Below are 23,881 nucleotides of genomic sequence, written 5' to 3' on the forward strand. Positions count from 1 at the left end.
TACCGAGTGGGCCTAGAGATACCTCTCCGTTTACACGGAGTGACAAATCCCGGTCTCGATTCGTGCCAACCCAACAGACACTTTCGGAGATACCTGTAGTGTACCTTTATAGCCACCCAGTTACGTTGTGACGTTTGGCACACCCAAAGCACTCCTACGGCATCCGAGAGTTGCACAATCTCATGGTCTAAGGAAATGATACTTGACATTAGAAAAGCTTTAGCATACGAACTACACGATCTTTGTGCTAGGCTTAGGATTGGGTCTTGTCCATCACATCATTCTCCTAATGATGTGATCCCGTTATCAACGACATCCAATGTCCATGGTCAGGAAACCGTAACCATCTATTGATCAACGAGCTAGTCAACTAGAGGCTTACTAGGGACATGGTGTTGTCTATGTATCCACACATGTATCTGAGTTTCCTATCAATACAATTCTAGCATGGATAATAAACGATTATCATGAACAATGAAATATATACAATAATAACTAATTTATTATTACCTCTAGGGCATATTTCCAACAGTCTCCCACTTGCACTAGAGTCAATAATCTAGTTCACATCGCCATGTGATTAACACTCACAGGTCACATCGTCATGTGACCAACATCCAAGAGTCTACTAGACTCGATTATCTAGTTCACATCACTATGTGATAAACACTCAAAGAGTTCTGGGTTTGATCATGTTATGCTTGTGAGAGAGGTCGTAGTCAATGGGTCTTGCCATATTCAGATCCCTATGTATTTCGCAAAACTTTATGTCATATCGTAGATGCTGCTACCATGTTCCCCTTGGAGCTATTCCAAATTGTTGCTCCATTATAAGTATCCGGTATCTCTACTCAGAGCTATCCTGATAGGTGTTAAGCTTGCATCGACGTAACTCTTTATGTTGAAATCTTTATCACCTCCATAACCGAGAAACATTTCCGTATTCCTCTAAGGATAATTTTGACTGCTATCTGGTGATATACTCCTAGATCACCTTTGTACCCTCTTGCCAGACATGTGGCAAGGCACACATCAGGTGCGGTACTTCAGCATGGCATACCGTATAGAGCCTATGACAAAAGCATAGGGGACGACCTTCGTCCTTTCTCTTTCTTCTGCCGTGGTCAAGCTTTGAGTCTTACTCAACTTCACACCTTACAACTCAGGTAAGAACCCCTTCTTTGACTGATCTATTTTGAACTCATTGAAAAACATGTCAAGGTGTGCGTTCTTTGAAAGTACCATCAGGCATCTTGATCTATCTCTATAGATCTTGATGCCCAATATGTAAGCAGCTTTATCCTGGTCTTCCTTTGAAAAACACTCTTCAAACAACCGTTTATGCTTTCCAGAAATTCTACATTATTTCGGATCAACAATATGTCATCCACATATACTTATCAGAAATGTTGTAGTGCTCCCACTCACTTTCTTGTAAATACAAGTTTCTAGCAAACATTGTATAAACCTAAAAGCTTTGATCACTCCATCAAAACATATATTCCGATTCCGAGATGCTTGCTCTAGTCCATAGAAGGATTGCTGGAGCCAGCATACCTTTTAGCATCCTTAGGATCGACAAAACCTTTTATTGTATCACATACAACTTTTCTTACGAAAACTTGGTAAGAAAACTTGTTTTGACATCCATCTGTAAGATTTCATAATCAAAAAATACAGCTAATGCTAACATGATTCCGACGGACTTAAGCATCGCTACGGGTGAGAAATTCTCATCGTAGTCAACTCCTTGAACTTGTGAAAAGACTCTTTCCCACAAGTCGAGCTTCATAGACAGTAACATTACCGCCCACGTCCGTCTTCTTCTTAAAGACCCATTTATCTCAATGGCTTGCTGATCATCGGGCAAGTCCACCAAAGTCCATACTTTGTTCTGATATATGGATCCTATCTCGGATTTCATGGCTTCTAACCATTTGTCGGAATACGGGCCCACCATCACTTCTCCATAGATCGTAGGTTCATTGTTGTCTAACAACATGATATCTAAGAAAGGATTACCGTACCACTTAGGAGTAGTACATGCCCTTGTCGACCTACGAGGTTTGATAACAACTTGATCCGAAGCTTCATGATCACTATCATTAACTTCCTATTCAACAGACGAAGGCGCCATAGAAAACATCTTTCTGTGTTACGTCACTCTCTGGTTGAAGTGAAGGTTCGACAACCTCATCAAGTTCTATCTTCCTCCCACTCAATTCTTTCAAGAGAAACTCCTTCTCGAGAAAGGACCTGTTCTTAGCGACAAACAATTTGCCCTCGGATCTGAGATAGAAGGTATACCCTATTGTCACCCTTGGGTATCCTATGAAGATGTGTTTGTCCTGCTTTGGATTCGAGCTTGTCCGGCTGAAGCCTTAAGCATCGCAGCCCCAAACATTAAGAAACGACAACTTTGGTTTCTTGCCAAACCAATGTTCATATGACGTCGTCTCAACGGACTTAGATGGTGTCCTATCTAAAGTGAATGCAGCTGTCTCTAATGCATAACCTCAAAATAGTAGCGGTAGATCGGTAAGAGACATCATAGATCGCACCATATCTCATAGGGTTCGATTATGACGTCCGGACACACCATTAGCTTGTGGTGTTCCAGGTGGCTTCAACTGTGAAACAATTCCACAATGTCTTAAGTGATTGCCAAACTCATAACTCAAAAAATCCCCTTTTAATCAGATCGTAGGAACATGATCTTATTGTTATGATGATTCTTAACTTCACTCTGAAATCGCTTGAACTTTTCAAACGTTTCAGACTTGTGCTTCATTAAGTAAATATACCTATATCTACTCAAATCGTCAGTGAAGATGAGAAAATAGCGATATCCACCGCACGCTCCAATTCTCATTGGATCACACACATCTGCATGTATGATTTCCAACAAGTCACTTGCCCGTTTCATTGTACCTGAAAACGGGGTCTTAGTCATCCTGCCCATGAGGCATGGCTCGCATGTGTCAAGCGATTCAAAATCAAGTGACTCCAAACATCCATCGATATGGAGTTTCTTCATGCATCTTACGCCAATATGACCTAAGCGGCAGTGCCACAAGAAAGTGGTACTATCATTATTAACTCTACATCTTTTGGCATGAACATGTGTATCACCACGACTGAGATTCAATGAACCATTCACATAGGGTGCATGACCATGAAAGTTATTATTCATGTAAACAGAATAACCATTATTCTCTAATTTAAATGAATAACCGTATTGCAATGAACATGATCTAATCATATTCATGCTCAACGTAGACACCTGATAACATTTATCTAGGTTCAATACTAATACCGAAGGCAGGTGGAGCATGCGATGGTGATCTCATCAACTTTGGAAACACTTCCAACACACATCGTCACCTCGCCTTTAGCCAGTCTCCGTTTAGTCCGTAGCTTTTGCTTCAAGTCACCAGTAATAGCAACTGAACCGGTATCCAGTACCCAGGTGCTACCAGGAGTACTAGCGAGGTACACATTAATAACACATATATACTTTGTTGAAGTTGCCAGCCTTCTTATCTACCATGCATTTGGGGTAATTCCGCTACCAGTGACCGTTCCCCTTACAATAGAAGCACTTAGTCTCGGGTTTGGGTTCAACCTTGGGTTCCTTCACTGGAGCAGCAACTGGTTTGCCATCCATGAAGTTTCCCTTCTAGCCCTTGCCCTTCTTGAAACCAGTGGTCTTGTTAAACCATCAACACTTGATGCTCCTGCTTGATTTCTACCTTTTGCGGTCTTAAGCACCGCGAACAGCTCCGGGATCAACTCCATCCCTTGCATGTCATAGTTCATCACGAAGATCTAGTAGCTTAGTGATAGTGGCTAGAGAACTCTATCAATCACTATCTTATCTTGGAAGTTTAACTCCCACTTGATTTAAGTGATTGTAGCACCCAGACATTCTGAGCACATGCTCACTAGCTGAGCTATTCTCCTCCATCTTGTTGGCAACAGAACTTGTCAGAGGTCTCATACCTCTCAACACGGGCATGAGACTGAAATCCCAATTTCAGCTCTTGGAACATCTCATATGTTCTATGGCGTTCAAAACATCATTGGAATCCTGATTCTAAGCCGTAAAGTATGGTGCACTAAACTATCAAGTAGTCATCAGGATGTGTCTGTCAGGTGTTCACAACATCCACAGACGACGCTATAGGGGTTTGCACATCGAGCAGTGCATCAAAGACGTAAGCCTTCTGTGTAGCAGTGAGGACACTCCTCGGACCACGGACCTAGTCTGCATCATTGCTTACAATATATTTCAACTTGGTCTTTCTCTAGGAACGTATTGAAACAGGGAGCTACAACGTGAGCTATTTATCTACAACATATTTGCAAAGACAATTTAGACTATGTTCATGATAATTGAGTTCATCTAATCAAATTATTAAATGAACTCCCACTCAGATAGACATCCCTCTAGTCATCTAAGTGAAACATGATCCGAATCGACTAGGCCGTGTCTGATCATCACGTGAGACGGACTAGTCATCAACGGTGAACATCTCATGTTGATCGTATCTTCTATATGACTCATGTTCGACCTTTCGGTCTTCCGTGTTCCGAGGCCATGTCTGTACATGCTAGGCTCGTCAAGTCAACCTAAGTGTATTGCGTGTGTAAATCTGGCTTACACCCGTTGTATTCGAACGTTAGAATCTATCACACCCGATCATCACATGGTGCTTCGAAACAACGAACCTTCGCAACGGTGCACAGTTAGGGGGAACACTTTCTTGAAATTATTACGAGGGATCATCTTATTTAAGCTACCGTCGTTCTAAGCAAATAAGATGTAAAACATGATAAACATCACATGCAATCAAATAGTGACATGATATGGCCAATATCATTTTGCTCCTTTTGATCTCCATCTTCGGGGCTCCATGATCATCATTGTCACCGGCATGACACCATGATCTCCATCATCATGTCTTCTTGAAGTTGTCTCGTCATCTATTACTTCTACTACTATGGCTAACACTTTAGCAATAAAGTAAAGTAATTACATGACGTTTATGTTGACACGCAGGTCATAAATAAATAAAGACAACTCCTATGGCTCCTGCCGGTTGTCATACTCATCGACATGCAAGTCATGATTCCTATTACAAGAACATGATCAATCTCATGCATCACATATATCATTCATCACATCCTTTTGGCCATATCACATCACAAGGCATATGCTGCAAAAACAAGTTAGACGTCCTCTAATTGTTGTTGCAAGTTTTTACGTGGCTGCTATAGGTTTCTAGCAAGAACGTTTCTTACCTACGCCAAAACCACAATGTGATATGCCAATTTCTATTTACCCTTCATAAGGACCCTTTTCATCGAATCCGATCCGGCTAAAGTGGGAGAGACAGACACCCGCTTGCCACCTTATGCAACTAGTGCATGTCAGTCGGTGGAACCAGTCTCACGTAAGAGTACGTGTTCCGGGCCGCTTCATCCCACGATGCCGCCGAATCAAGATAAGACTAGTAACGGCAAGTACATTGACAAAATCAACGCCCACAACTGCTTTGTGTTCTACTCGTGCATAGAAACTACGCATAGACCTAGCTCTGATACCACTGTTGGGGAACGTAGCAGAAATTCAAAATTTTCTACGCATCACCAAGATCAATCTATGGAGTAATCTAGCAACGAGGGGAAGGAGAGTGCATCTACATACCCTTGTAAATTGCTAAGCGGAAGCGTTCATGTGAACGGGGTTGATGGAGTCGTACTCGGCGTGATCCAAATCACCGATGATCCTAGTGCCGAACGGACGGCACCTCCGTGTTCAACACACGTACAGCCCGGTGATGTCTCCTACGCCTTGATCCAGCAAGGGGAGAAGGAGAGGTTGGGGAAGACTCCATCCAGCAGCAGCACGACAGCGTGGTGGTGGTGGAGGATCGCGGGACTCCAGCAGGGCTTCGCCAAGCACTACGAGAGACGAGGAGGGAGAGGGGTAGGGCTGCGCCAACAGGGGAGGAACTTCATGTGTTGGGCTGCCCCTTTGCCTCCACTATATATAGGGGGAGAGGGAGGGATGCGCCCCCACCTAGGGTTTCCACCCTAGGGGTGGCGGCAGCCCCAATCCCCATCTAGGGTGGCGGCCAAGTGGAGGGGGAGAGGGACGCGCACCAGGCATGGGCCTTAGGGCCCATCTGCCCTTAGGGTTTGCCCCCTCTTCCCCTTAGGCGCATGGGCCTTAGTGGGGAGGCTCCCCAGCCCACCTAGGGGCTGGTCCCTTCTCACACTTGGCCCATGTATGCCTCCGGGGCCCGTGGCCCCTCCCGGTGGACCCCCGGACCCCTCCGGTGGTCCCGGTACACTACCGGTGATGTCCGGAACACTTCCGGTGGCCAAAACCATACTTCCTATATATCAATCTTTACCTCCGGACCATTCCGGAACTCCTCGTGATGTCCGGGATCTCATCCAGGACTCCGAACAACATTCGGTAACCGCATACATACTTTCCCTATAACCCTAGCATCATCGAACCTTAAGTGTGTAGACCCTATGGGCTCGGGAGTCATGCAAACATGACCGAGACAACTCTCCGTTCAATAACCAACAGCGGGATCTGGATACCCATGTTGGCTCCCACATGCTCCACGATGATCTCATCGGATGAACCACGATGTCGAGGATTCAATCAATCCCGTATTCAGTTCCCTTTGTCTAGCGGTATGATACTTGCCCGAGATTCGATCGTCGGTATCCCGATACCTTGTTCAATCTCGTTACCGGCAAGTCTCTTTACTCGTTCCGTAACACATCATCCCGTGATCAACTCCTTGGTCACATTGTGCACATTATGATGATGTCCTACCGAGTGGGCCCAGAGATACCTCTCCGTTTACACGGAGTGACAAATCCCAGTCTCGATTCGTGCCAACCCAATAGACACTTTCGAAGATACCTGTAGTGTACCTTTATAGCCACCCAGTTACGTTGTGACGTTTGGCACACCCAAAGCACTCCTACGGTATCCAGGAGTTGCACAATCTCATGGTCTAAGGAAATGATACTTGACATTAGAAAAGCTTTAGCATACGAACTACACGATCTTTGTGCTAGGCTTAGGATTGGGTCTTGTCCATCACATCATTCTCCTAATGATGTGATCCCGTTATCAACGACATCCAATGTCCATGGTCAGGAAACCGTAACCATCTATTGATCAACGAGCTAGTCAACTAGAGGCTTACTAGGGACATGGTGTTGTCTATGTATCCACACATGTATCTGAGTTTCCTATCAATACAATTCTAGCATGGATAATAAACGATTATCATGAACAATGAAATATGTACAATAATAACTAATTTATTATTGCCTCTAGGGCATATTTCCAACACCACGGCGGCAGCAAGGAAGTGCCTCCTTATTACGTGGAAAATAATGATTCCTCCACCTGACAGCAGGGACCCACCGGACGGGCCGCCAGTATTTTGTGAAAAAATCATTTCCCCCTGACTGCTGGGACCCACTGGACGGGCCACTGTATTTCGCGAAAAAAACGTTCCCCCCGCTGTCAGCTCGGACCCACCGGAAGTGCCTCCTTATTACGCACAAAAAAATGAATACTCCCCCGGTAGCTGGGACCCACCTTGCTGGGAGGCTGACTTGTGGTCCTACTAAGTTGACGGGGACGAAGGGCTTTGTCAACTTAGTCAATATGAACGATTCTAGATCCAGTGACCGTACGATGTCCATCCAACGGCCGTAGTGCTTCTTCAACCTCTGGTCTTCTTGCTCCAGCCGCCCAAAGCAGCGCCGGTCGTGCCGCATGCTCCTGCCTCCCGTGGCCGGCTGTGCTGCCGCAGAGGCCTCACCGCCCCTACTATTCCCACCGCTGGCTAGGCCCTGCGGCGACGGCAGCCTCACACCGCGGCTGAACCAGTGAACCCTCGTAGTCCTCTCCGCGCGGGCTTCCACTGCCGCGTCGTCCCCTTCCTAGGCCTCGCCGTCGTCCACCGCCGTGGTGCTTTCCGCGCGGCGTGGTCAACGTGCTCAAGGAACGACTTCCATCGGAAGAGTACTGTACGTGGAGAGGCTGACAGCTGGGTCCACGGCCACAGCCTAGTTTTTTTGTGATTTGCCAAGTAAGTTGCTTTGTCAGGCCTGTTGGGCTGCAAATCTTTCAAGACGAGGAGAGCTTTCATTCGGCTGGCCGAGAAAATGGCCCATCAGTAATGAGAAATGGGTTGTACATTTTTAAAACACATCAAGCCGACAGTTAGTTTCAAATATCTTTTTTTTTCATTTCAAGATTTTAAATTACATTAATTTTTATGCATGGAGAATTTGTTGGATTTTATATTGATATACATTTATTTTTAAAATCAGTTTGAATGTGAGTCAAAATTTCAGGATTAAAAACAGTTCGGACCGCACCGAAATATGCAAAATTTCGTATAATTTTTTAACCATTGCCAGAATATGGGCTGTAATGCTAACAAAAAGAATATGGGCTCAAAAAAACCTTAAGAATTAGCAAATGGGCTGTAAATTATTAGAAATAATGGCAGATGGGCTGTATGCTGTTTTCCACAGATTTGAGGCTTTCCTAAAAAAAGGTTGACGCACAAGCACTGACTGTTGGATGTCCATCCAACGGCCGTCGTGCTTCTTCAATCTCTGCTCTTCCTGCTCCAACCGCTCAAACAAGCACCGGCGGGACTGCTTGCTCCCTCCTCCTTGCGACCGTCTGTGCTGCCGCGCAGGCCACACCGCCCGACCGTACTCCCATCGCTGGCCTAGCCATCCCTCTACTCACACACAAATGCTGTTATTCTCCGGCGACGGCAGACGAACCAGTAAACCCTCGTACAGTCGTACTCCCCTCCACGTGGGAAACAACTGCCGAGTATCCCTGCCTCCGTGTCGTCCTCTTCCTAGGCCTCGCCGTCGTCCACCGCCCTGGTGCTCTTGGTGCGGCGTGGTCAACGTGGTCTCGGACGTGGACTGTATGTGGAGAGGCTGACGGCTGGGTCCACGGCCGCAGCAAGGAAGTGCCTCCTTATTACATGAAAAATAATGGTTCCTCCACCTGACAGCTGGGACCCACTGGACGGGCCACTGTATTTCGCGAAAAAATGTTTCCCCCTGACTGCTGGAACCCACCAGCTACATCTTCGCACGCAAGGAAGTGCGTCCGGGCAAAAAAAAAACGATTCGCCCCCTGACTGCTGGGACCCACCAGCTACATCTTCGCAGGCAAGGAAGTGCCTGACAGTCGGGACCCACCTGGTCGAAGCGTATGTAGCGTTGTCATTCTGGTCCCGAACGTGTACGTACATACTGCTCGATGTAGAGGCATGCACGTGTTGTAGTAGAGGCGCACACGTGTCGTAGTAGAGGCGCGCACGTAGCATGTACATGTACGTACAACGGCCAGGGTGCAAGAAAGAAAATACGGCCACGTATGTGTACATACGGGCGGGGTCTCGAACGCCTACTCGCGCATACGTACGGCCAGGGCTCGTGTACATGGCTGGGTCGGAACAGAGAAACATCATCGTCGTCGTGTTCGTGGGGAGGCAACGGAATGCGCCGTGTTCATGGGGAGGCAACGGAATGCGTCGTGTTCATGGGGAGGCAACGGAACGCGTGGGAGCCAACCGGCTGGGTCGGAACGGAATGCGTGGTCATGTTCATCGGCAGGGCTTGGACGGAACATGCGATGGAAACGAGGCCTGGCGTACCGCACAACGGAGGAAACAGACCTCCTACATTCGGAACGGGGTCCTGTTGATCAGGAGGGGTCTGGCGTACCGCAAAACGGAGGAAACGAACCTCCTATGGTCGAAACGGAGGTCCTGCTCATCGGGAGGGGTGTGGCGTACCGCAAAACGGACGAAACAGACTTGTGTTGGAGCGATACGGTCAAAACGGGGGTCCTGTTCAACGGGAGGGGTGTGGCGTACCGCAAAACGGGACTCCATGGGATACAGTTCATCTCCACCGTCGACCCCCTCCAGCCTCCACGAGCTACTGTTCATCCACCATCGACCTCCTCCAGCCTCCACCTGCGACTGTTCATCCATGGGCTCCTGTTCATCCAGTCTCCACCGCGCGCTACTCCACCGGCTACTGTTCAACCAACCCTCTCCACGGGCTCCTGTTCAACCACCCCTCCACGGGCTACTGTTCATCCTGCCCTCCACCGTCTACTGTTCATCCTGCCCTCCACGGGGTGGTCCTGTTCATCCAACCCTCCACGGGGTCCTGTTCATCCAGCCCCAACCGGCTCGATCGATCGGGGTCCTGTTCATCCAGAGGCAACACCACGGGGTCCTGTTCATCCACCCCACCGGGAACTGTTCATCCAACCCCCCCTCCCGCAATGCTCACTGTTCATCCAGAGGCAGCATCGATCGGCTTCAGTTAGCAGCAGTAGCGAAGGAATCGCTCGATCGGGTTCAGTTAACAGCCATCGATCGATCGCCCGGGTTCAGTAACGCGTAGCCTGCAGTGCAATCGCTCGGGTTCAGTTAGAGCCCAACGCCTCGCTCGGGTTCAGTTAGAGCCAACGCCTCGCACGCACGCGCGTACGTGTACGAGAGAAACGCGCATCGCTCAGCCCCCGACCTCCCACCATAACCGGGAACTCCCTGAAATTTTCCTCGCCCTCGCTTCTACCACGGTTTTTTCGTCATGTACGGCCCAAAGAATGTCATGCAGCTATGTCTCCGGCCCACCCAGGTTGAAAAGCCCATTTTCTGTCATGATTTTTTGTCACAGAAGTAGGAGCCCACCACATCTATGATGATACCGGGTTTTGTCACAATTATCGTCATAGAAGTGTCATATGTATGACATATTTTTTTTTGTTCGGCCCAAAATGTCACGGATGTGTCTTTTTTTGTAGTGATGGTTGCGTTGGAGGGCAGGTTCGACAATACCTGGCAGGTTCTTTAGGGATCTCACTGCAGCGATCCTGTGATGGTTCCTTCTCTTTGGGTGTCCACTGCCCGTGCCGATACCCGTCGGGCGCTACGGCTCTAGCTGTACTAGCGATGTTATATGTATGATAGTATTCTGGGTGTATTAGTGATAATATTCGATGATGTACGGACACAAGAGATGATGTAGTTTTGCTTATAATTGAATGCATCCTAATTTGAATACTACTTTATTTTGCGATTTGATTTTGCTTATTGAATGCTCAAATTGGAAAACTACTCCTACTTTGAATGCTAAAATTGGAGAGCACTATGCAAGGCGTATGCATATGATTAGTTGATAGCTTATAGGGTTTTTGTTTTCGCAGAAATCTAGGAGCCCCCCTCCATCATCCCTGCCGTCGTCCCCGTCACCGACCCCCTCCGACCTCGAGGTGAGACTAGCCAAATCCTTTTTAGAAAGATAATTAAACGATATTTCGGGTTGACTTTAAGTCTGTCGAGTCTCCACCATATATGAGAGGACGGAGAAGCCCGACTATTGTCGTGGGGGTCGTTTCTCCTTCTTCTCCGGGTGCTAGACCTTTGTTATGCACTAGGGGAAGAAGGAGTAACGACAATCACCGACGGTCGCAAATGTCAGAGAGGAATTAGCGAGGGAGAGTTCCACCATATATATATGAGAGGACGAAGAATCCCGGCTGTTGTCCTGGGGGTCGCTTCTCCTTCGTTCCCGTGTGCTAGACATTTTGGTGTAACGCACTCGGGGACAAAGTGAGGAGCGACCATCGCCGAGAGTCGAATATATACACCACGTGAGCTGAGAGTTTTCAAGACAGACCGATAGTCAACCCGTGATGAATAATAATGATCTAATTTAGTTTTTGTAGTACATATATTTAATTGTACAAGTTTAATCTTTGAATTATGAACGTAGGAAATTTCATCATCAGACGACGAAAGTCTGCCAGGGGAGTGCAGCTGGTGCCACGATGGTCGAGGTCTGTGCGACAGGCCTCACCTGGACGATGATCGGCGCTTCAGCATTAAGCTCGAGGAGACCTTCGATGTTGAAACGGTACGCAACGACGACAAGTGTTTTTTCGTAATTAATCATGACTACAACTATTTCAATGTGTAATTTTCATCTTTTACAATTCGAGTAGCTTATCCCATGCCATGCAAGGCGCTATGTCTTGGAGAGGATGGGTTTTGAAGACCATGAAAGTTTCGAAACAAAGAAAATTCACCTAAGGACTTATCATGATGTGGATTTTGAAGTAAAGCTGTACAATTCTGAGAGTGTCACCAATTTTGGTTGCAAAAAAGGGAAGCACTTTGCAAGATGTATGGTTTTGATGAGGGTATGCTTGTCACCATGGATCTTGGTGATCCTGAAATCGAGCAAGACAATATGGACATTTGGGTCCTTTTGATACGCCTCCAATTCTACCGCTATGTGAGTTTCTCAAACATAGTTATTAGCTAATTTATATTGTTTATTTCAAAATAGTTGACAACTTATTTCCATTGACAACTTATTTTCATTCTTCAAAGAATATGCGGGAGATGGTAGACAAAAGCCACTACGCCGATGGCTCCGAATTAACTTACAAGGAGAAAAATCATCTGGTCGGATTTTGTACTGACATTGAGAATTACAATATCTACAATCAAACTCCTCAACATTATGGTCAATGCGTGCCACTAGTGCATGTGTTGAACTACGGTAACTACCATGGAGATACCCTGGTAAGATTTTTTACTATTACGATATCCGTGCATCTTTTGCATATTTTTAAAACTAGTACATCATTACTAACTATGAAGTTATTACTATGTTTTTCAACAGATAATCCCAGAGAATTGTGTGCCTCATTTGATGTATCAGAAAGGTAGCCTTAATGTTTTGAACATACATCCTGGTCATCCTACGAATCTCAACTGTCCATACCAGATTTCTAAAAGGAATGGAGACATGCAAATTAAAGGATGGAAAAATGTATGGACAATCGTAAGGAGGTTCTTGGAAGCAAAAGGAAGCGAAGCGCAAGAATTGGAGACAGGATGATCTCCATTCTCCATAATGGAGAGTCAGGGTCTATATTGTTTTATGCTATTTTACCTTAAAGAGGGTATTTAGGTCCTACCTAATACTGATGATCATGTGCTAAGAACAATTAAGTAGGGTTGGTTCGATGACTATGAGGATGATGATCGTATGACTTGTTATTAATAACGAGTAGAAGTTGTATGATGATGATTAGTAGACTTGTTATTATATATGATGATGCATAATGCGAGCATGAAGAGTTATTATATATCAGCGGGTGAAATGAACATGGATTGGATTGAAGTGAAGACAACATGCATGTGATGCATGTCGAAAGTAGTACAATCCAAACTTGATCAAGGTAGGATTAGTATTACTTTCGGCATGCACCACATGTTGCCTCACTTCAATCTAAGTCATGTTTAGGCATAGCAGTAGCAGTAGCACGGATATAAGAGAGGACACAACTCTATTAATTAGCTACCTATACCAACCTAAATTAACCGCCAAAACCCCTAAACCATCCTCCTTTCAAAAAAAATCAGCCCCTGAAATGCTGACGCGTGGAAGCTTATTGGTCCCGGTTGATGCTGCCAACCGGGACCAAAGGCCCTCGTGCCTGGGCTCACCGGAGCAGCCACGTGGAGGCCCATCTGTCCCGGTTAGTATAAGAACCGGGACTAAAGGCCTAGGGCATTAGTAATGACCCTTTAGTCCTGGTTCCCCAACAGCGACAGATGGGCCTTTTGAACCGGGACAAATGGCCCTTTTTCTACTAGTGGGGGTGCCCCCCGTTGTGTTGTGCCCCCTCCATCATGTATTTTTTTCACTTTATCTCTCTTCCTGTGTCCCCCTGTTCTTCTGCTTCACTTGAACCCTATCTTGTATTAGGCTGCAAAGTCTATAGGCAAAAAAATAATACAATTCAGGTGGGGAACCCCCACGGTGAAATTTCAAAAAAAAAACACTTTCGTCCATTTTTTGACCTAACGGTGTTAAATGGAATATGAAAGGACAAGTTTACCCTTGGTTCTGGCTGCAAAAACTCCTCGAAGCAGGGTGGTGGGGATGGCTCAAAATAGTGTACGTGGTTTGTGTCCCATATGTACACATCCAATCTCCAAGTTGTAGTTGTACATACGTGGTTCGTGTCCTAGGCTGCTGCTATATATACATATACTTTGTAAGACCGTGGATTGAAGCGATAAAGTAAAATCACCACTCAGGATACATACGTGTGGCAATCAGCCGAAGTCTCGTATGCGTCTGTGCATTTGAGTATCCAGCCAAAGGTTGTTGTGTACGTATGTGTTTATTTTTTACTTTTTTTGTACGTACGTCGGTACGTGCTTGGAGATCACTAGATTAGCGAGTTGAGGCCAATTTTGCATTGCAGTGCATCGGGCTTCGTAAGGTGAGTCTCGACGTAAAGTATCTCGCCGGGTTGAGCCGACTTGGGACAGAAACCAAGACAACCAACGTTGCTTCACTTAGTCGTCGTTCGACAGCGTCGCCGGAAAGTACTCGATGGCGGGTCTGGCCCAACAACGACCAAGGCGCAACGGACGGGAGTGGACGAGTGTTGAGCGAGCCCGTGATCGAGTGTTGGTTTTAGAATGCCGGATCGATTCACCCAGGCAGTACGTGCATTGCTAGCTCAAAAACACATGCAGCTACAGTGATTCTTTCGGGGCCGCCGCCCCGACATCCACCGCTCCGTCGCGCCCAGCGCAATCAATCGGCACCACCTTCTGGGGCCGCTGCCCCGACATACCACCGCTCCGCTCGAGCAGCAACGCCACCCAACCCGGCTGCCCGCAGCCCACGCTGCTCAGGGCAACCACTCGCAGACCACGAACATCGCACCGACATACCACCGCTCCGCTCGAGACTTCTGTGGCAACGATGATGGTGGGAGCAACGTCGGCGACGCGGCAATGGTTGCGATAGTCGGCTCTTCTCCGGCGTGTCCGTGGTTTTGCCTCGGTTTGCTTGCTGCCGTGGAGTCGAAGCTGCGGCGGCGGGGCCCTGTGGTGTACGATGACTGGCTGCAGGTGGCCCATTCGGCGATCGTCCGTGGCGCCAGCCGTGCCTGGTTTTGTTCTTCTGAGTTCTCCGCCAGAGTCGGAGCTACGTGGTCTGGCTGCAGGTCGACTTGTCGTCGATTAGGATGGGCTTTGCCCTGTGTGTTTCAGTCTATGGGAGTGGGCTTCGCCCTTGTTGTTCTGGTTTTTGCCCAGTTTTCCGTAATTAACTGGGCAATTCTCTTCTGCTTATTTAATAGATGAGGCAATCTTTGCCTCCGTTTGGAAAAAAAACACATGCAGCTTGATTAACTTTTCCCTAGAAGCAGAACGTGCTCATCTCTAGCCGTGTATGTATGAACGTACTTGAGCGTTGAATCTTTCTTGTGCTAGCTTGGCGAATAGAACAAACATGTCAAAGAAAATGGTTGACTAGATGTTCAAGGGCAGAATTGTCATTTCATGTGCCATTTAACACTGTTTGCACAAAAAATGGATGTAAGTGTTATATTGGGAATAAAATTTAAAGGTTGTGTTAGATAGGGAAGAATTATTTTTTTAGTGTCAAATAGGGAATAAAGTTTTTGGACAGTGTTAAATAAGGAATTCTCTCATGAAAGAACTATTTTTTCCAGTTTTTGCATGGCTGTCTGGTGTCCTGTTGTGCACTATCAAGTGTGACTTGATAAGTAAAGCCGAAAAGGAAAATGCTATTTGAAAAGGAAAATAAGTACCTTTATTTTTTCTAATCTGTGGAGAAATATCTGGTATCATGTTGTATAGTAATTAAACTCAGTGCAAATCTGATTTGAGTCAATGGGCCAAAGAAAAGAAGGAACAAATTTTAAGATATCTCTAAACTAATTTATTAAGTTAAGCTCTTTGTGCTACCTAAATAAGTTCTAACTATTTTTTTATGCTTTTCATTCGCCCCCCTCTATATGCCAAAGAATTCCACAGTCTGAACAATAAAGCATCAAGCTATAACTCAATTAGCCATGGATTGTCACATGGCGCGGCGTGACACCGCGCCTCCACACAACTAGTACTTACCAAAGCACCAAAGTAGTCATAATCCAGACCATTAGATAGAAATTATTTTGATTTCTTAGAAATAACGATTACCGATTACACGTACGCACTAGCAGATTAGATTCTTGAGTCACCAAACTTTAAAATTGTACTGTGTTCTTTAATGTCAATTGTTTTTATGACTAGAAGTCAAAGTATGTCGAGCCTCTGTTCTCACCGCATGTGGTCGTAATTATACTTGTCACTCCCAGATATAATCTCAAATTTCATGGGATTCTATGTGTATCTTTTATTGATGAGTTGCATTTCATATTGCATTCCACCCACCACATTTGCTTCTTCTCCAGGCTATATATAGTTTCAGAACATCCCCCCTACACAACTATACATCAAGCTAGGAATAAGACACACTATCTCCATCACAGTCTTTTGCATTGCTCGATGAATTACGCCCAAGTGTATAGTTAGGAATGGGAGGTTATTTTAGCCCAATGATAGCAAACACCACAAGGGCACTAGCAAGGAATGGGGATAGAGACAGATAGGAGAGCAAAGAAAAAGGGTGCTTCCTCACAAAAGGGGGTGTTAGCTATAATTCAATTGGGTTAATTATCCTTTTGCCCTCAGTGGTGTCCATGTGCTCAGTTTTGCCTTCAGATGCGAATTGTCCTCAGTTTTGCCCCTAGTCCATGCACAACAACTATGACGAGGCCAAACGGCCATATTTGAGTCCATTCCATCCGCCGGCGTTAGTGGTTGTGGGTCCGGAGCTGACATGTAGGCCCGTGTAACTAAATCTCCAAATCATTCTAGCTCACCCTGCCCATCCGCCGGCCGGCTGTCCTGCGCCGCCGCCGCCACCTGCGCCACGGCCAGCACCTGCCCCGCCACCAGCTGCACGGCCTACTCCGGCGCTACCGTCCTGCGCCTACACTCCATGGCTACCTGCGACGCCACGGGTGGGGCGCCCGCCACCTGCTCAACCCGCGGCGCGGCCTCCTTCCGTGCGCCCAGCCGGAGCGCTCAAAGGTGGGGGGCTGCTGGAGCTATTTGAACTAGGAGGAAGAATCCTAGGGAGAAATGGCGAGCAGCGGCGACCCTGGAGTATTTGGCGAGGCAGGCATCGGGCCGGAGATCCGCCGCGTCCACGACTGGGTTCCCGAGGGGTAAGTCTCGTCTCTTGTTTAGATTGAGCTTAGTTGTGCATTTGAACACTCGATTCGAGTAGGTTTGCCCAAATAGTGTGCTGACTGCGTCTCTATTTTTCGCCGGTTAGGATGGAGTTGCGGTCTGCTTTCATGGTGCACATTAGAAGGGACCGGTACATGTTCGATGCAAAGGATAAGAAGAAATACCAAGGAGGTTTTGCTTATCGGTTGCCAATGGCTAGTAATTGGAGTTTCAGACAATTTGGGGAGGTAATTTGTAGCCAATATCCTTGGGGTTTGCTTGATGAAGTGGTATACAAATACTATGATGGGCAAAAGAAATGGGTGACAGTTAGTAATGATGAAGAGCTAGCTACCATGTTTGTTAGGCATAAAGAGAAAGATAATTTTCATGTGAGGCTGCAAGTTGATGTGCTTGAGCAGGCATTTGGACCTAGAATGATGGGTGCAACATCTCGGGGAGAACCAAGTCGTCGTAATGGCATCTCTAGCCAAAACAGTTCAGTTGGTGCACGACGACGTGGTGGCTCGACAAGTGTGGGCAAAAGCAGTAGGGTCCCCCTTGAAGTGGAGCCTGATGACTACAATTCTGGGGTTGATGAAGAGAAGCTATATTCTGATGTTATCCGGAATTTACGACGGGCACCTAGGACTGAAAACCAAGATGAGGCTCACAATGCAGTCCGTGTGGATGATGACGCGGTGGGTGAGGACGAAGACCTTGCAGCTGTTGAATGGGACCCTTTGAACCCTCATATGGAAGAAGGTACATTTTTTTCCATCCTTGAATGAGTGTAGAAATGCACTTGTGACATACTGCATCAAGGTAGAACATACTTTCAAAGTTGACAAGAGCGATCAAGTACGTTACAGAGTGCACTGTCCGACTGAGGGTTGTCCATGGAGGCTGCTCGCATCTAAAATGCGAAATAGCACTAATGTTAAGGTCAAAGTGAACACTTTTAAGTACATGTGCCAGTAATCAACCCTTAGGAAGGATACAATCAGTAGAGCCAAGTCAAGATGGGTGGCAGAAGAAGTAAAGAAGTGGGTGAAAGAAAACCAGCAAGTGGGTCCAAAGGAATTGCAGAAGAACATCAAAGATAAGTTCAAGATAGATTTACCATACATGAGGTTGTTTAATGGTAAACAACATGCTATGGATTCTATTTATGGTAACTAGCAGGAAAGTTTTCAATTGTTGTATTCATTCAAAACTGAAGTGGAGAGGACAAGCCCAGGTAGTATTGTAGATATTGATCACCACACCATGGAGTACACATTCAGGGGAGTGACAAAGACCAAGGAATGCTTTAGGAGGGTTTTTGTCTGCTTTGAGGCTTGTCGCCGGGGTTTTTTGGCAGGCTGCAGGCCTTATTTGGCTATTGATGCCACTTTTCTCATAGGGAGGTTTAAAGGACAATTAGTAGCAGCTTTTGCAGTTGATGCACACAATTTTGTATTTCTAGTTGCCTACGGTGTGCTGGAGACAGAGTCTGAGGAGAGCTGGACTTGGTTTTTGCATAATCTACGCCGGGCTATTGCACATCCCAATGGGTTGGTCATTCATACAGATGCCTGCAAAGGTTTAGAAGTGGTTGTGGACAATGTGTTCCCTGGAGTAGAGCATAGGGAATGCATGCGTCACCTTGCTGCAAATTTCATGAAGAAATTCAAAGGAAAGGTGTATACCGGCAATTTATGGCCAGCATCTTTGACTTGTAGTGTGAAGAAGCACAACTACCACTTGAGGCAGTTATACATGAATCCCAAAGTGAAAGAATACTTGGAAACACACCACTCCAAGTTATGGGCCAGAAGCCAATTCAGTGAAGTGAGCAAAGTTGACTATGTGCACAATAATCTAGCAGAGTCTTTCAACTCAACGATCCAGAAACTAAAGGGTCATTATGTGGTGGATTTGCTTGACATGATAATGATAGAATACATGCAGAAATTTCATTATCGTGCAGGAATAGCCGAGGCAAAATTCATGGGCCACATTATCATCCCTGCCGTGATGAATGAACTGAAGCAGAAGACAACAGGCTTGGAAATGAACATGACTCTTTGCTCTGGTACCACAGCAGAGATATCATATTTGGATAAAGAGAAGAGGGAATGGAGATATCCAGTGGATTTAGAAGCTAGAACTTGCAGTTGTAGGCAATGGCAGATAACTGGGTTGCCATGCATTCATGCCTTGTTTTTCATCACTTCTCTCCCAGGTCCAGCAGGGAACATACAGCAGTATGTGCATGATTACTACTCTGTTGCAAGGTTCAAAGCCACATATGCTTATGCCTTGCCTGCTATGGAGGGAAAACAACAATGGGACATGGTGGACCCTGGATTCAAGCTTTGCGCTCCAGTTCTGAAGAGAGCAGCAGGTAGACCAAGGAAGAGTCGAATCAGACCTCGCAACGAAGGAGCTGGACTTGGGGCGAGGAAGCATAAGTGCACAAGGTGTGGTGGGTCTGGTCATTTCAGTAAGTATTGTGATAACACAGTAGATCTAGCGTTCGGGGAGAGTACCGATGAAGGCTTCGATGAAAATATTGGCCAGCAGCCGGTTGCCTCAACGGATGATGAAAATGATGGTCAATAGCCAGTTGCATCACACGAGGATTTTGATGAGGTTCCAAATGATGATGGTCAACAGCCGCATGATTTTGACGACGATCCAAAATATCCTCCAAATAATGATTCAAGTGAGGCTCCAAATGGTGATCCAAGTGAGGCTCCAAATAGTGATCATGGTGATCCAAGTGAGGCTCCAAATGGTGATCATGGTGAACCAAGTGAGGCTCTAAATGATGATCCAAGTGAGGCTCCAAATGGTGACCAACCTTCTATTGTTGTGAGTTCTGCTAGGTATGTAAATCTTGCAAGGGTCAAATACTACTATACATTTATCACTTGACATGATCTCATTACCCTTTATGTTTTGCATAGCTCTATGATAGGTTTGAAGAAGACGCGCAAGGTACCGACAACCAAGAGAAGAAGAGAAGAAGCAATGAGCACAAGGTGCACGACGAGCAAAGTGATGGCAAGAAGCTCAAGGAACAGAAAGAAGCCCCAACGCTATATATGAATAATTATGAAATATTATGAATAAGGGATGATGTTGTATTATCAAACATTATGAAAAATTTATCACTTGACATGTTGTATTTCTGTTGGATGATGTTGGACCTATGTTAGAAGTATGTTTGACATGATGTTTAAATATGTTGGATGATGTTTGAATGAGCACATGGTTTTTCCTTTTTTTTTGATTTTTTTGAATTTTGTTTTGCTCATTTGAATTCTGGTCAAACCTAACTTTGACCAAGATTTAAACAAGTCTAAAACATCAAAATGAAAAACTAAGCCTGGATCCTTCTTAGTCAATCCAAAATGAAGCTATGGTGAGGTTTTTGAAATTTTCATGAAAAATGTGCTAAAAAGAGGGGTCCAAAGGTAGGGTAAACGGCCTCATTTGTAAGCAAGGTTTTTTTTCGACCTTGTCTAAATCAGCTAAATAACTTCCCTACACATATATTCTATATATACAGACTATGTGCGCTGGTTTTTACATTTTTTGATTTTTTTTATTTTGTTTTACTCATTTGAATTCTGGTCAAACTTAACTTTGACCAAGATTTAAACAAGTGTAAAACATCAAAATGAAAAACTAAGCCTGGATCCTTCTTAGTCACTCCAAAATGAAGCTGTGGTGAGTTTTTTGAATTTTTCATGTTCATTTCCCCAAAACACTTCTCTTCACTTCATACAAGAGAGTTTGAGATACTCGAGATATCACACAATACACATGAACTTATCGTTTAAATGTATGTAAACCTTGTTTATCAACTTATATCGTTAGTATATGACATAAGAAGACTATGTGCGCAGGTTTTTTATTTTTCTGTTTTTTATTTAATTTATTATGCTCATTTGAAATCTGGTCAAACATAGCTTTGACTGCTCCAAACCCCTCCCAAACCCCGCTAACCCTAGCGCTGAACAAGGACCGTTCATCTAACCCTAGCGGCGATCAAGGGTCGTCGATCTAACCCTTCTAGAAGGAATCTGCGGGGAGGAGGGGGGCGATCTGCAAGATGTAATCTGATTGGCTGGGAGATTGTTTTAATACCAGGCGCGCTGGATGGACCGTTGGGCCGTCTCGTTGTCTGGGCTTGAGACCGCGGTAAATAGCCCATCTCAGCTTTTCCAGGCCTTGCATGCATGGGAGGCGGCGACGTGGGTTTGCATGCGTGGGAGGCGGCGACGGGCATGCATGCGAGCGAGGCGAGCGAGGCGCGCTAGGCGAGCTAGGCTAGCGAGGCGAGCTAGGTGGTTCAGGGCAGCGAGTCAGATGCACCGCCCGGTCAAAGAGTTATGCAGTGATTCAGATGCACACACGCGCCCCATGCATCATTTTCGTGCAAAAATTGAAGAGTGTAAAACGTAACGGATACACACACGCGTTCGGATTCACACACACACCGTTCTCGTCCTTTCTCTCTTCCTCTTCCACCCACAGACCTATAAATGGGGTGCCTCTCTTCCTCTCCCACCCACAAGCCAGATCTGATCCATTCTCTCCAACTTCAAACACCCAAGCGACCGAGCCCTCCCCAAGCGAGACCAAGTGAAGATGCAGTTCAACAGGCCGACCTTCAACCGTCCGACTGTCGTGCCGGAGCTGCGCTACCCACCGGGCGTGCTCGTGGAGAGGGAGCTCCGTGTGTGGGCTATTTCAAGGTGGAGGGGTTCCGTCGAACTCACCCACGCCTTCCTCAGAGCCGGTTATGCCCACCTCCCACGGGGCTCGCCAAGGATGTTCACCCTCAACGAGGTTTGTGACCGCGGCGGCATCCTCCTACTGCTCACGGCCACCTTCACCACCTCGTTTGACACGCGCGAGATCCTCGGCCAAGTCTTTTGGTGCGGCTGCAAGGCCATCTTCTTCACTGTCTACAACATCTACACCAACTACGAGAGCATCTTCACCACTCCAGGCCAGATGCACTCCCTTCCCTACGACGACGAGGAGGAGGTGTGAAGATGAAGATGGTGTTGAAGGGGCGCGCGCGGCCAAGGTGGAGAAGGAGGTCAAGAAGAAGATGTTCAAGCCCGGAGTCAAGCTCGTCATGTTTCGTTTTTTTATTTTGTTGCTTTTCTATGCCATGCCATGCCGTGTCGTGTCATGTTTCGTCATGTGTCCGTGAACTGTCTGTGAACTTATTATTGTAATGGTACGGTGTGTTGCATCCTAAGTTATTAGGGTTTATTATGTGTGTTAAAAAATGTCCGTGCTCAAACATATCATTTCTTCCCTAAACCAAGTCATGAAGTCCGAGAACTTGTGGTTTTCATTAATGAAAACCCTAATGAAAATTGGAGGGGGTGAGAAGCCCTCTGTTTCATTAAAAAAATAAGTCATGAACTAACATGCAAATTTATTCCCTTTAAATCCTAAACCAAGTGTCGCTCTAACCAAAATCATGTGGCAGTGCAAACATACATTTTCAACCTTCCAACCCTCCAAAATTTCAGTGCAAAACAAAGGAAACCCACTCTCACGCGTGTGCAAACTTTGCATTCACGGTCTTACTATTTTTTTTGACAAATCTCACAGTCTCACTATGTATACCTTCCTTCCCTACCCATGTGAAAGTCTTGCCATCTGTCCTAGTGGTTACCAGCGCAGCCCTAAACACCACAAACCCACGCGGTCCTGGGTTCGAGTCCCCAGCCGCACCAATTTTTTGTGCATTTTCCACCCTTCATTTTTTAGACAAATTATTTTTGTATCAATGTAATGCCCTTAAAAATGTTCATTTATTTTGGCACCAGGTGTAAACCTCTACTAGGGCTGAGGCACATTTTCCATGACATTTTGGTCTTTGATTTAAATCACGGTGTATTTGAATTGGATTAATTAACAACTCCAAAAAATTTCTAACCTTAATTGTTTGGCTCTAGAATAATTCAATTAGCTTCCACAAAAAGTTTCAGCATTATGATTTACTGCCTAAAGTAAACAAGAACAGAAAACAGAAAAATACGCAAGAGAACCCCCGAATGGGCCTAATTGGATGCAGTTGGCCCATTAGTCTAGCCTGCACTTGGCTCTATGCTCTGAATTTGGCCCAAGAGCAACCTTTTTTTTGACAGAAAGGCAGAGCAGAGAGCTGCATTTCATTGATCAAAAGTTCCTGAATTCCTCATTTCTTCTCCTTTTTTTCAACATATTTAAATGTTGGTCACTTCTTCTCTTTTTTTCAACATTTAAACAACTTTGACCAACATTTAAACTAGGTGAATTTCTCATACAATTTCAAGATTACAAAGTCCTCCATAATTCATGCCTTTCCATACATTTTCAACATTACAACCAGTGCGATTACCATACCTACAAATGCACAAAAGTATTTGCAAATAGGTATTGGTAGTGCTTGATCTTCAAGCTTCCTAACCTTCTTCTTCAACATCCTAAGCTCAACAGCTAGCTCTCTGTCAGTGCATGCTTCGCCCTCCATCTCTTCTTCCGGAGCTCGTGCTGCGGCCACTGCCGTTCGTGGCAGCATGCGCAACCATTCTTCGTGCTCTTCTTGCAGTTCATTCATCAGATTCTTGGCCAGAGCATCGACCCAAAGAAAGAAGCATGTC

Source organism: Triticum urartu, chromosome 7A (genome assembly GCF_056163025.1).
Source record: "Triticum urartu cultivar PI428250 chromosome 7A, HENAU_Tu73, whole genome shotgun sequence".
Lineage (NCBI taxonomy): Eukaryota > Viridiplantae > Streptophyta > Magnoliopsida > Poales > Poaceae > Triticum > Triticum urartu.